Raw genomic sequence first — 14,640 nt, 5'->3', positions numbered from 1 at the left:
TCTCTATCAGTTGCTTGCAAGCTGTACACATATTGCAGAAGCAGTATTGCTGAACTCTCGCTAAAACACAGAATGGTAGCTTTCCATACTGAAAGTTAAATTGCCTGATCCTTGGTCTATGGTCCCCTTAAGGTTTATTAATGTATGACAAAATATCTTCCAAGTTTTCAAAGGAAAATCTTCTGAAGTAACAAGATCCATTTCCTGTGAGTCGATGCTAAGATACTTCAAGTTAAAAATAGGTAAGAATTTTAAGCACACAAAAATCTTACAACTGCAGCAGCTTTTCGTCCCTCAGCTTGAATAGGATCAGATAAGGTTCCCAAAGTGTTAAGTCTGGAATAAGCAAAAATGAAATTTTGGAAGGCTGAAGAATTTGTACTTTTAAAACCTGTGAATGCTACATAGGAAAAGCTTCCTGGCTTTTCTATGTGCTACTAACACCACCAGCCTCTGAAAATGGCAAAGCAAATCCATTTCCCTGTGCTCAGTCTAAGAATGTCATAGACTTCATAAACTCAAATCACTTGGTGATTATTATTTTCTGTCTAGTAATTAAAAAAAAATAATATTAACAGTAAATTAAAAACACCCTCAACAAACCCCAAACCACCAAACTGTAAGCTAAATTCCCCTGAAACGGGCAGATGTTTGATCCCAGCAACATAAGTTACTGTAAGCTTGGAATTATATCAATTGCTCTCCATTAATACCTGAGGGCTTGCTTCTATGATGGTTAATAAGCCAAATCCTATGGTACCCTTTCCTTCTGTGGGGAAGGTCAAGAGCAATTAAGGAGTGGAGGATCTGTGGTGAAAGCAGCTCAAGTGCAAAACAGGAGTGATGCCAGACTACCCACCCCCTATTGCTGACATTATCTTTAGTTTCAGATTAGATTCCATCATCCAGGGTATAATGCACATCTAATTAAAGACATCAACTCTTCAATAGGATGAGGTCAAGTCATCTCTTACTATGACCCAGTCTTCGTCACATGGTCTCTTGCAAACCTTCCCATTTCTTTCTAAATTCCTGCTAACTATTTAATGGATTTCAAACTGCACAGTGAAGACTGGACTATCCATTGATGATATCTGGTGTCAACAAAGTTAACTTTCTCAGACATACTTGATGCTGTCTTCTTCAGGACATCAATATGTTTCTTTTTGACCAGACTTATTTTCCATAACCTCATCTTGATTACATTAATTATGCTTCTATCTGCTAATTATTTCCTGATTTTTTTTCTTCTCTTTCAGATTTTGCGTGAACTAACTGACAATTACTCAGGCTTTTATCACTGGCCTATTTCTAAACTGACACAATAGTATCTCATAGCCTTTATGACTCCTCTGATTTTCCAAGAGCTGTTGCAAATTCAGATCAGTGACTTGGAAAGCTGGTCTATGAATTTTCTAAGAAAGCTGTGATCTACTTGGTCCTGGCCTTCCCACAAGCTTGGAGAAAATAACTCTATACAAGCTCCTCTTCCTGGGACACTCAGCAACCAGCTTTGGCTATATACAAGCCAACATCCAGCCTTGTTAGGCTTGCTCTCTCCCAAGTCAGGGGAGAGCCGGAAACACTAACAGAAGAGATTCCTGACATCCAAGGGGAACACAGCTCTCTGCAGATGCCTATCTATATCTAGTGATGAAAGAGAAAGTCCAATGGACTAAATATATGTCTGACTGTTGAGTTTTCTTGTGGGCTGGAGAAAACTCATGTCTTGACCTAGTGTTCCACATCCTGTAAGCTGCACCCAGAGGAGCTCTCTGGATTTGTTTCCCACCCAGTGAAAGAGGCAGTCACCAGATCATGACCCTTTCTTAGAGATTTCCTTCTCCGATATGTTCTTATGTGAGTCACTGTGCCTTGAAAGCTATCTCAAGCAGTAGCCACTTATACATAAATGCCTTCCAGACTTGTTTCAGTTCTTCCTAAGTCACCTTTTGCTTCACTTCCATTTTTATTGCTTTTGCAAACCCAGTTTGCTTCAACTCAGGCTTTCCCAGCCTGCTGAGATTTCCGTATGCTCTTCTATCTGTTAATGCACATAGAAGCCCATAGATAAGTGTGAGTCTGAGAAGTTTATTCTAAGAAATGGCAGAAAGCTGTGATTCCTGGAATGTTTAATATGAGCAAGGTATCATTGCCCAGTAAATTAAAACATTAAGCAGGCTGCATTGTGTTGATGGAGGTCTCCCTCACCCATCCCAGCCTGTCATTGCAGGTTCTGAAGGAAATTCTCCAGAGAAAGAGCTCTTTTGTTTCCTCCGGATTGTGCAGTTTGCATAATCTGGTTAAATACAACGAATACACACACGCACAGAGGATTGTGGGTGAAAATGGTTGTATAAGTAAAGGCCGAGTGTTCTGCCTAATCTGACAACAATATAATCAATCGTTTATTTGTGTACACTGGAACAACTTCTTGGGACTGCGGCCTATTCCTGTTTCCCAACAACACTGTCATTAAAACAATGGGGACTGTAATTACTGTGATAAAAAAGGCATTATTTCTCCAGTTCTTCATCTGGCCCATGTGCAGAAGGAAGAAGTTTGCTTTATAATCTCCGGGACCAGAAGGCTCCTTCTCCCGCCGGCTCCACAATCACAAAAGATTTCTCTGCACTGAAGGCCACAGTGTGAGAACCTTTGTCTGAAATGAAAGGGCACAGCCCAGGCCTTCTGCCAGCACCGGCCGTGCATGAAAGCAGAGCCTTTATGTCCCCATGAGCTGCTGTACAGCACACAGGGCTGTAAAATCTGTCCTCTCCTATCACCTCAGCTGCCACCATGCTGCTGCAGTGCCACTGGGCCCTTAAAAAATGCAGAGTCCGTGCCTCACACTCTTGCAAGCTGGGGATATACAGCAGAAAGTCATTCACCATCCCACTGATGAGAATGGCAAAAGCGTATCAATAAGAGCTGACATGACCACTGTGTTGTTAACACTCTCTTTTAGAAAAATGTTTACCCCGTTGCAAGCATAACTGATGTAAATTGAATGTGTCAGGCCGAGTAGAAACCTACCACCTTCCTGGAGCTCCTCGCCCCTCATTTGACAACGTTCAAACAGCAAGCCTGCTCATGTGTGAGTGGAGACTACCAAAAACATTGCATCAAAAAGCAGAAGCCATCCTGTTGCAGTCTGCAGCTTGTCAGGATTTGACAGTGTTGTGAAATATAAATGATCTCTGAGATCGCAACGCCCGCCTAAGTCACCGGTAAACAGCTCCCTCATTAAAGAGATGCTTTAGAAATGACAGCACCAAATTACACTAATATTTTGAAGAAGTGCTCTCCAGGCAGAGATCCTAAAGCAAGATTTGCCATTCATTTGCCAAAAAATGATTCTTTGCTAGCAGAGGCAATTTGGCCTTGCCATTGAAAAAAGAGACACCATTAAGCAGGATTTAATTGAGACCAAAATGGACCTCTTTGGATGTAAGAAAAAGGATGATGAAAGGGGAGATGGATTTTTTTCTAATGCTCCATTTTTTATTTTTTTTTCCCCCTTCATAAAATCATCTGTAACCTTCTGTGACCCACAGATTGTCTTTGGTCTTAAGTTTGTTCAATACCTAATTCAATATCCTTAGCCATGACAGTAACTCATAGGTTCTGACCCACAATACAATCTTACTAATGGTTATAAATGGCTAGATCTGAAACTTGCTTGATCTGAAAGTATATTTTACTGTTCAGTGCCCTCTGTAACCTCTTTGGAGAACAGATTCTGAAGCAACCCTTGGGAAAGAACCCTGAGTCATCCTGCCTCTCTTTTTAGCATTCAGATTTTCCTTGGAGACTTATTGGTTGGATTTTACCTTGATTTTGCTTATCTTTGAGATCTGCTGAGATTAGAGACCAGGATAGAATGCCTGCAAATGAAATCATTAGAAATTTCACCTGCATTGAGTCAGATAGCAGGATAATACAGGCTGCTTTTATTTCTCAAGAGAGGAATCACTGAGATCAGCCTGTGTCAGAAAAACTACTCATAAGGACAGGCTATAGGCAGGGATAGAAAGCATTTCTAAAGATTTCCCAACTTCTCTGGGGGATGAAAATATTCGATGCTTGTCAGCAGGCTCTGTCTGAGCTTCTTTTATAGTAACATTAACCACTAGAGGATCAGTTTGCAGCAGGCTGTCTGCTTCTTCCCTTCAACAAAGATCTGGGCTCTTCTTTAGCACAGCTCTCTCATACCTGCCATTGTGCAGCAGTGAGACCCTCCACCCATCACCTTCTGTAACAGGAACTCAGCACAGGAAATTCTTCTGTGTCCTTAATGTGTCAGTGAAAGTTATTTCTACTACAGACAGGTCCCATCAGTCCTGGATGTCATATTTTCATTATGTTGTTCAGTTGCTCCTTTAGGAGACTTTTTTCATTTTCTGAAGATTTTTAGCACATCCATCCAGCAGTTGGTTAAGGCAACTGCACAGCTTCATGAGCCAGACATGCAAGGCTGGGAGAGGTGTCATTGTCTACCGGTGCTAGATGGGATATCATTCCTTTGTCATAGGCTGAGAAGAGGAGCCCCACATCTTCAGCATCCTCCCATAGGCTTCATGTTTGAATGTCTTGCAGAGTGAACAATCTGAGATCGTATTAGGCGCTGCCACAAATAAGTACCATGAAAACTACTAGCTACATATGACATAAGAATTTATTGCATTCCCAGAGTACATGACTACTTGTCTTGGTCTGTGTTTATGATTCCCCACACCTTTGCATATTTTTTAATAAGATTTTCTTTCTTACTTGGTTTGAAATTAGATGCAGAGGCCTGATACATTTAATCTGACAAGGAAGCCACAGCTGTCAAGAGCTGTAGTAAGGTGTGAATGAAAAGCTTATGCTGACAGAGGAATCCATACTCATAGCTCTGATTTCCTTGGGCAGGTTCAACTGTAGTCTGCTGAAAACACTTAGATGTTACACAAGAGCACAGATACCATAATTCCTTGCCAGGTTGCTTTTCTTAACACTGTGTGATTGTTCTTTTCTTTCCTCTACATCTAAAGTGAGGGAAAAAAACTGACATTCACTGTGATGCCCATTGAAACTTTTGTTCAGCCAATGTAAAAGGTGTAATTTATAATGTCTTCCTCGCAATAGCTTCCTTAAATTACTTCATATTGATCAGTTCATGCTTTTAATGGGGATTTGGCTTGTTATAAAGTGGAAGTTACTTATTCTGGTAAGAAAAAGACAATAGCTGGCAAGATAACTGAAAGGCTTGTAAGTTGTATAGTTTCAAAAGAGGTATAGATCCCTCTTGAAACCGCAGAGTCACGAAGATGGAAGATGCAGTGCTGGTATGTCTGATGAAAATACAAATTCACAGAATCATAGAACTACCCGAGTTGGAAGGGACCATAAGGATCATTGAGTCCAGCTCCAGGTTTACCTTCAGTTCTGCATCACGTATCTTCTCATGGAGACTACATGTAAGTACACCTACAGGTGGGTGAGAGTCAGAGGGCTGCTAATGCTTCATGCAGCCTGGAGCTGGAAAGATGTCTGCAAATGGGAATGTGGGACATTTAGTGAGCACTTAGTTGAAGCCTGGCTTGTTGAGAAATGTTAAAAACTTCCCTGTAACCACCCAGACTATAAGCTTCAACAACAGCACAAATGCTGGTACTCTGGTTGGCTTGTTACATCTGTGTAACAGCAATACTGTGTATGTTTCTAAAATATACAAATGCTGCTTACACACATAACAGAAAATAATAAATACATGTAAGGTTAATTCTACAGCAGACTTTTAGTACACCAGCAATTGAGTGCATAAAAATACACCCACACTCTATATTGTTCCTCTAAAATAACATTATTTTTTCTACAAAGCCCAATTAAACCAACAAGAATTCCACCAAGAATAGAAAGTTCTCTGTCCTCAGACAGCTAATACATCTCACTTAGGCTTTTGAGAGCCCTAAAAGCAAAATTTAGTAGCTTGTTTTCAGCAACACTCTTCTACAAGGGAGAAAAAGGAATAATTTGTTTTTGATTCATAGGAAAAGTGACTATGCAGGGGATTACCAGCTGGTATTTTGATTGTTGTCTTTGTGGGATATATTACAGACCCTAATTAAGTAAACCCTCTCACGTGTCTGTAAAGTGCACTGTTTGGCAGTGGAATAACCTCTTGCCTATGAGTAGGCTTGGATCATGCCTGTAGCAAAGACAACTACGTATGTAATAATTCTATCCAGAGTTCTAACAGTAAATGTCAGATAAGGCTTCAAAGAGTATAACGTGTTGAAGGGAGGCATTTCAGAGGAATCCATGCTTTTCTGTTTTGCTTAGTATGGTTTTACAGTAATATGCAACTAATTGGCTAATAGCAGGCATCAAAACCTGCGAAACAATGGAGCAAGTAATACACCCACTAAGGTGCCATGGGACTTGTAGGATCTGAAGAGAAAATGCTGTTCTGGGGAGAAAAGGTTTAATTCCCTTGCAGAAACTTAGAGTGGAGCCAAGGAGCACAGGAGAGATGAGGAGTCTTGCTTGGTGTGAAAGTGATGGAGAGTGAGGGCAGGGCAGGGCCCAGAGAAGTATCTCAGAGAAGTTACTCATAGTGGGACATTATTGGTGCAGTGATGGTCTAGTGGTGCAGTCCTCAGCTAGTTCTTTCCTTGCTTCTTTCCTTCCTTCCTTCCTACTTTCCTCCATTCCTAACTTCCTACCTTCCTTCCCTTTCTCTCTCCCCTTTACCCATCTTCTCTCCCTTCCTCGGTCTGTCCATTCCTTCCCTTCCCGGATGGACTATCTCCCATAACTTCCATGTAAATATTCAACAAACAGAAAGCAGAAAAACAACAACAACAAAAAGAAATAAAAATCATGGCATGCCACACACTACTTGTCTAAAGTGTCACAGCTATCTGGGATTTTGATGCATAATGAAACAAAGATCCTGTAATCTTACTTCAGCTTTTAGGTTTTGCTCTGGACAACCTTGAAATAATGTTTAGTTGCATTAAAATAGAACATTTGGACTATCAGCATAAATAAGATGCACTACACATGTCAAAACAAGTTGTTATGTAATACAGACCTCTGTGGTTTCACTTACTAGTAACACCCTTCATAAGTCATAACAAGGAATGAAGCAACCTCTGTGATATGGAAATTTCTTCTCAAGTGCATAAATTATGTCTTAATGCTTCAATTGCTTGAAAAGTGGGACAGTCCCACAGGTCACCATTTCCATTCCAGTGATAAGATTCGCAAATATTAACAATGATTTCTTTTTTATGGGGAGAATTATCTTTACAGGCATGAGGGGTTCAGTTTAGTTGAGTGGGGTGAGGGAGTGGAGGAACCTTAGTTGTATTAAATTAGCAAAATCAAGGTTTTACTTGTTTTATAGTGATCTTATAAACTCCTGCAATTCCAAAAGGCTAAAACACTGCTCCCAGGTCAGACCTTTAGCCTTAGGCTGTGCCAGGTGAGGCTCAGGTTGAATGTTAGTAAAAATTTATTCTCAGAAAGAGTGGTGATGCAGTAGCACAGCTGCCCAGGGAGGTGGTGGAGTCACCATCCCTGGAGGTGTTCAAGAAATATGGAGATGTGGCACTTAGAGACGTGGGCAGTGGGCATGGTGGGGTTGGGTTGTGGTTAGGCTAGATGATTTTTGTGATCTTTCCAACCTTAATGATTCTATGATTCACATTCAGCCCGGTCCCTGCCACAGGGATGAGGCAGATGAATCCTCAAAGGGAAGAGACTTTGTAAGATGCTACACTGGGACCTGTCCTCTTACCTGCCTGTGCCACAAACCATCTGCATGCTCTCTCGAGGAGATATTGCTTGTGAGATGTGTTGGTTTCTGGAACTCAGCTCTTGTATAGATTTTAAGTGTTTTCATGATTGCTTTCCCATGGAGTTAAGGTATGTCAGCATCTCTTGTTGTTTAAAAGTGTGCAGTTCCTCGTGAAGACTTCCAAACCTCCAAAAGTACATGTGGAATTGCTTTAGCATACTGAATTCTCCTTGTTTGAGCAATAAAAATGCATTCAGGCAGTCTCTTCAACTCATACAAATAACAGACATTGAAATGGAAAGCAGCAAAATGATGAATATTGTATAATTCTATGTTAAATTACAAATAAATAAAACATCTGGGACCAGATGTTGCCGTTGGATTCCTGTATGGAAAAGCCATTCCTTTCTGCAGTTTTGTGTGTAGGCTTCTGAAAGCAGAGTTTAGCCCTTGATGTAACGAAACAGTGTTTTTAATGTAATATTAATGGAAGATGATTTCTCTATTAAAAACAAGGCAAGGTGGTAGATGGAGAGATTAGCATATTTTATAAAAACAGCTGAGGGTGTCTCAGCAACTGCCTTTCATAGCAGTGATTATTTTTTTTTCCAGAGGTTAAAAGGGCGTAAAAACAACAGCGAAAGCAACTGGAAGAAACTTCTACAAAGTACATGCAGTGAGAAGGGGAGCAGGCCTTGTAAGAAACACAGCTCAAATATCGCTCAGGAGCTTCAAAAGATAAAAGACCGGCTGATAATAAGTATATGAGGATAAAGTCATCTCAAAACGTCCAACTTCAGGTGGACTTGCCAAGTATGCAGCTCTCATTTTTTTCCTGGTTGTCAGCCTGCTGAATCTTTTCATCAGTGCAGAATTTAGCAATACCCTGGGGCAGTAACAGCAGCCTCCGGCCATTTATTCAGAGAAGAAATTCCCCTCCACAGAGGTATGCAATGCTTGTCTGCCGACAGCCTTGCAGGATTTGATCTTCAGTAGGATCTGGAAGAGCCTTTCTCAGCAGGGCTGATTTTTCAGTGGAGTCAGGGACAGTGCAAGATGCAGGCACCTCCTGCTCCCCTCTGCTTCACCTGCTGGGGCTTGGTGCTGTGTGCTCTTTCAGGGTGGGCAGAAAGCCTTTCAGATGGTTGTGTTTGTTTTTAAATGTCTTTTAGGGGTTAAGCTTTTGAGATACACATCTCCTTTTCCCAGAAGGGCCCTGGGGGCCACCACTGCAGCCTTGTTCCAGTGGAGTGCAGTGCATCCAGCATAGATGGTGGACTTTATGGATGACATTTTCTATAAAAACTTTTAGCCAGAGCAGGCTAAATTGCTGTGAAAGGAATTAAAGAGCCAGGCAGTAATTCACTGCTTTCTCCATTCAATTTTATTATTTTATTTTATTATTTTCTTTTCTTTTATTGAGCTAAGGGGTTCTTCTTGCTTTTGCTGATTCCCTTAACCACAAGCCAGTGTAGTGTCCAAGTGCCATGTTGAGGAGTAGCTCTGGCCCATGCTCCCCCCCCACCCTCCATGTTGAGTTTAGGGCTACCATTATATGGCATTTGTAAGCCAAATGGCTTCTGTAGGGCTACACTGGTGCAAAAGCCAATGCTGTCAGGTGTTCACCTTACACCATCCAGCCCCTGGGTTGTGCCAGCAGCCTGGTACCCAGAGCACCAGTCCAGCTGTGTGAATGGCAGGTCCAGGCAGCTTGGGAACTCCCAAAATTCAAAATACAGTGTACTAAACAGCATTGTGGAAGCAGTAGTAGGTGTCTGCTCCCAGGCAGCTGTCAGCAGTCCATGCCTTCAAAAAGGTGAAGGAAAGATGCATAAAAAGTATCTACCTTTGCTACAAGTTATTTATTGAAGCAGAACACAAGCAACCCATGAGGGAGACCAGAGAGTATTTTATTTATTGGTGACAGAGTGAGAAAGACTAAGTTTTTGTCAGTGTCCTTAAAGTTTTATAGCCCTATTCTCCTCCTACTTCTTATTCTTCTCTCTTCCTTGACCCCTACCAGCTTCTGCAAACTCAGTCTTAAGCTCAAAGTCATCTGTCTGCAAAGTGCTTAAAGCTGAATGTCCTTGGCGTGTGGGTCTTAACCCTTCTCTGACCCTGCCTATAGATGGCAGCTTCCCCAGATCAGGGTAATAAGCCTTCCATTCCAGATGGGGTGGATAAATCTGGAAAACTGCTCTGTAGCACGGCCTATGGCAGGCATTTGCTATTTGCTGACCTGCATTTCCTTGAAATGGAGGAAGATCTACTAGAGAAGAAACAACTGTTAACAGTGATTTGGTCAGCACTGTGTGGAATGACATCAGCAACAACCCAGCCAGATGGGACTGAGCACAGTGTCTGTGAAAATGTTCATAGCAGTAGTGAGCACCTTCAGACAGACGCTTTCCATTAGACTAAACACAGATATTCCTTTAAATGTGCGAGGAAATGGAGCTGGAGACTGAAGCCAACAGTTAAACACAGCTGTTCCTTTGCCTTGCTTTGGAAATTTCCTTCCTCCCTACCTCTCTCCCCCCAATTATTTTTCTTTTCTTGGCATGAGCTCAAGCTGATGGAAGAAAAAATGCCTGAGAAATCCTATGTATGTCTTCTTCTGCACCTTGGGATTTTCAAGCTTGGAGTTTCCCTTCCAGTTTTACTCATCCAAATGTTACCTATGCTAAGTCCAAGTGTTAAAACTGGAAGGGGAAAATGGACTATGCCACTCTTCAGGTGTTAAAAAATATTGTGCCTGAGCTTTTATAGGGCCTTTTTAAATGGTGTCTCTGAATAACACCTGCACTATACATTTTATATGCCAGTGTTCCAATATATGATGTTTCCTTTGGCTATTTCTGTGTGCTATCCTGTTTTTCATATCTGACAAGAGCCCCCCACTACATCTCTTGAGTTTTTGTACTTTGGGGTGTTAATAATGAACATCTTGTGCTTGTTGCAGTGCCCATGTCTGACAAGGACAGAGCTGGCTTTTAAAAAATCCTTATCTGAGCTGAGTGGAAAATGATGTTCTCACGCCATGGGACTTTTCTGGGGACTTCAGTATTTTCTCTTCCTATGCAGAAATAAAATTCATGATAGGTTTGTGATGGACCGCAGTGCTGCAGTGTAATTTTGGCCTTCATCAGTTAGGTTGGACTGTGTGCTCCATCAGTCTTTATGGCTAGCAGTGATGTCTGCTCCTTCAGAAAGATTTAGCTGGTCAAAATGGAGTGAAAAATACCTTCTCAAACAGGTGCTGTGATGGCTGAGTACTATGGCCACACAGATGTGGGAGCAGCAAGTGCCTGTCCTTGTGCTCATTTCTCTTTTTGGGTCTCTGTGCAAGATCAGGGGCTCTCCTGCAGCTCACAGGCATCTCCCTGTCTAAAGAGTTTGTGTCCCTGAATCAGCATTTTCTGACTGGAAAGAAGAAATCCCAGTCATTTCTTGTCATTATAAATGGGCTGGTCTAGAGTCCCTGGCAGAAAGACTTTGTCCATTACTTGTGATTCGGCACGGATCTAAAAAATATATGGCAGCCAATTGGCCTCATGGAAGATCTCCCAGTATTGCAGCATGGAATAGAGTTAATCATTTTTAAACAACTGCATGTTTAAAAATACATGTTTCAATCATCTCCAGCAGCCTCATGCTAACAGCATACAGTTGTTCCAGCACCATCAGAAAGAGAAGGTTGCATTATCAAAGGCTTCAGCTATTTCCCCTGGCTAATCTAGAAAGAGAATCCCAAACTCACTGAAGTGCCCTGGGCAGACATTTAATGGCAGTTACAGGCTATTTCTTTGCTAGAAGCAAGTCTATAATAGCTTTTTAAGCATCATTCAGTCTGAATTATCTGCTCAAGACATGTATATAAATCATGCTGTATTACACAATATTCTTTTCTTGCCCTCTTTCTTGAGTATTACTTCAGCAGTGCAAGTTCTAGAAATGAAGTAAATTATATTTCCTTTGGTTACTCATCACAGCTAGTGGGATGACTGACTTATGCCAGGAATTTTTGCCCAGTTTGTCATATTCAGAGGAGTGAAATTCTATCTAATTAAGTGGGAGAGGTGTTACAGGGAGTGGAGGCAGTAGCATACTTATTATTATTCATTGTTTCACTCTTGCTTGATTTTCTGTCATTTAACTAGCTGCATATGCTCTACACTGTTATAGTGTCTGAACGATCCATCAACTGAGAGAGGGTCATTTCCTAATGCTGGGGCTATTGACAAAAAGTTTTTCACAGCCTAAATTAATTCCAGCTCTAATTTTCAGTTATTTTATATGGGCAAACTGTCAGTATTATCTTTTTGAGTGGGTATCTGTAGGATTAAATCTCTTTCTACCTGCTTGTGGGTGTCCAAAAGTCTCAGAGTTGCCTGGGTGGAGAGAAGATGGTAACACCATGTCCAACCTCTCTTCAGGGATCTCTTCAGTCTCAGGACGAGACTGAGCAAGCTGAACAGCTTCATCTACCATTGTGCTCTTGCTGAGCTGGAGCAGGAGCCATCTACATCCACGTACATAGACAGAGCTAATCATAAAATGGCATACATTGGAAGGGATCTTAAAGATTATCTCATTCCAAACCTTTTGCTGTGCACTGGTTGCCCCCAACCAGATCAGGCTGCCCAGGGCCCCATCCAACCTGGCATTAAGTGCCTTCAGGGATTGGGCATCCACAGCTTTTCTGGGCAGCTGTGCCAGGACCTTACCACGCTATACCAATCAGTGTCCCTGAAGTGTGTCCAAGTGACATCTCTGGAGTATGAATATCACTAAGGATGTACTGCAGTGTTAACATCAGAGGGATGTGCTCTTCAGTGACCTACCAGCACTATCACTGGAATGATCACTGATCAGTGATTCACCCCTTTCTCTTAGATCTGAAAAGAAGTGTTTCCTGCTAGAAAGAAGTTTGTTTCCATAAATGGTTGAGCTGGTTTTCTGAGGCTGCCAACAAAACTACCAGGCAAACGGTGGTCATGTTTACACAGTGCTGACACTTGCCTACTGGGAGCACTACTGTCTCCACCACCTCACTTCACAGAGGCCACCGACAGCTGTCAGATGATAACAGCTTTGGATAATTAGTGTCCTGAAGGGCTTGAACTGAGGGCTCAAAAATGAAAGACTGTATTAGAGAATAGCTATTCCCTCCTCACCCCTCGAGACCAGTTGTGTTTGCCAAGCTCAACAACAACATTATAAAAAGTAGGACCGAGAAAAGGAATGTAACAAACTAAATTGCATTTACTGCATCTTGAGCTTACATTTCATTAGAAATCCCTCCTTACTCAGGATACAGCCTTTTTAAGTCATTAACGTAAATCCTGAAGTCCTTTCTCAATTTTCACTCATACCTTGGATGTTTTCTCATTAACTCCAGTGGATGCCTTTTTGTCTGACTGAAAGCTAAAAGGAGGCCTTGGGATTTGAACTAGCAGGAATTTTGCTTGAGTAAGCAGCAAGAAATGTGGCCATAATAACAACCTTTTCTTTTTTTCTTTCCCCCTCTTTTTTCCTATTGCTTTTCAGGCAGCTCTGAAAGAGTAGGAGGAAAGCAGTCAGGACTCCCTGCCTTTTTGGTTTGTTTTTGAGGATTTGTGAAGTGTTTTTCTTTTACATTTCTAAGCTGAAGGTCATTTCAACTGAAAAGCCATCGTTTTTTTCACTTAGAAAATGTCAATTAAAAATGTTAGAGGTTTCTTTCTCCTACTAAAACAACATGAAGAAATCAAACAAATTACCAAAATGCCAAGGTCAACAAAAATCCAGCCATTTATTGGATTAAAAAGGCCTCAAAGTTTGAACTGAATTTTGTCCTTTTTAATGTAAAAGTCCGGCTGAATCATCCCTCTGGAGACGGTGTGCAAACAGGGACACGCTGACAAATCTGTCTCTGATCATACAAGATAGTGCTGGATTAGGAGCTACTCTGGCTTGCCAGTCCCAGAGATCAGTGTTTGCAAAGGATCCTGTCTCTCACCACAAACGTGGACTATTTAGATAACAGCGACTTCACTCTTTCCCTGGCCTCCCACAAAAGCTCTTCTTTTCGAGGCAAAAATGAGAGCAAATGCAAAACTGTATTTATTTCAGCACTTTTGAACAGGGCAGAGAAATTACCCCACCTTCATTAGTGGACAGTGATGGGTTGCATGGGTAAACCTCATTCTCAGAGGAAGCTTACATTAATCTATTTTGAAATAGGCTTAGGAATTATTAAAATAAAATAAATCATAGAATCATCATAAAATCATTAAGGTTTGAAACCAAATCTACTGAGATAATCCAGTCCAACCCTAACCCACCTTTACCATGCTCACTGACCACGTCCCTTGGTGCCACATCTCCACAGCTCTTGAACACCTCCAGGGATGGTGACTCCCCACCTCCCTGTACAGCCTGTGACAGTCCCTCACCTCTCTACCTGAGAAGTTTTTTCTGATATCCAACCTGAACATCCCCTGCCACTGCTCAAGGCCTCCTCTTGTCCTATCAGGTGTCCTTGTCCCTATGTGTCCTTGCTTGACCACAGAAACTGGGCCAGATGACCTCCAAGAGGTCCAATTTCAGCCATTCTGTGATTCTGTGACTAAAACCATGAGCAGATTTCTCTAAAACAAAATCAAGAACACATTGGGGGACACAGCCTCCAACAGGAGGGTGACAAAAAGCAGCTGCAGGACAACAACAGCTTGAATTGGCACAGACACTACTGCAATTAGCATCTGAAAGCACTTAGCATTTCCTGTCTTCACCTGTGGTTTTAACCTCAAACCTCCTTTGCTTTGTTTAGTGCAGCTGTGCTGCTGTTTCACAGCTCCCTGCTCTGC

General features: G+C 41.7%; 1 long non-coding RNA gene across 3 annotated transcripts in view; it reads left to right on the top strand.

Moving 5' to 3' along the window:
* Positions 1–14,640, top strand: part of LOC107315377 (uncharacterized) — a 77,492-nt gene extending 62,852 nt beyond the window's left edge. For all 3 annotated transcript variants that reach the window (XR_014946163.1, XR_014946164.1, XR_014946162.1), the window contains one exon: positions 1–14,640. This exon is cut by the window's left edge and continues 13,624 nt beyond it. This is a non-coding gene — a long non-coding RNA (uncharacterized LOC107315377).

This window comes from Coturnix japonica, chromosome 5 (genome assembly GCF_054131305.1).
Source record: "Coturnix japonica strain WE chromosome 5, WE-NBRP24, whole genome shotgun sequence".
Classification (NCBI taxonomy): Eukaryota; Metazoa; Chordata; class Aves; order Galliformes; family Phasianidae; genus Coturnix; species Coturnix japonica.
This window is presented reverse-complemented; position numbering and strand designations above follow the sequence as displayed.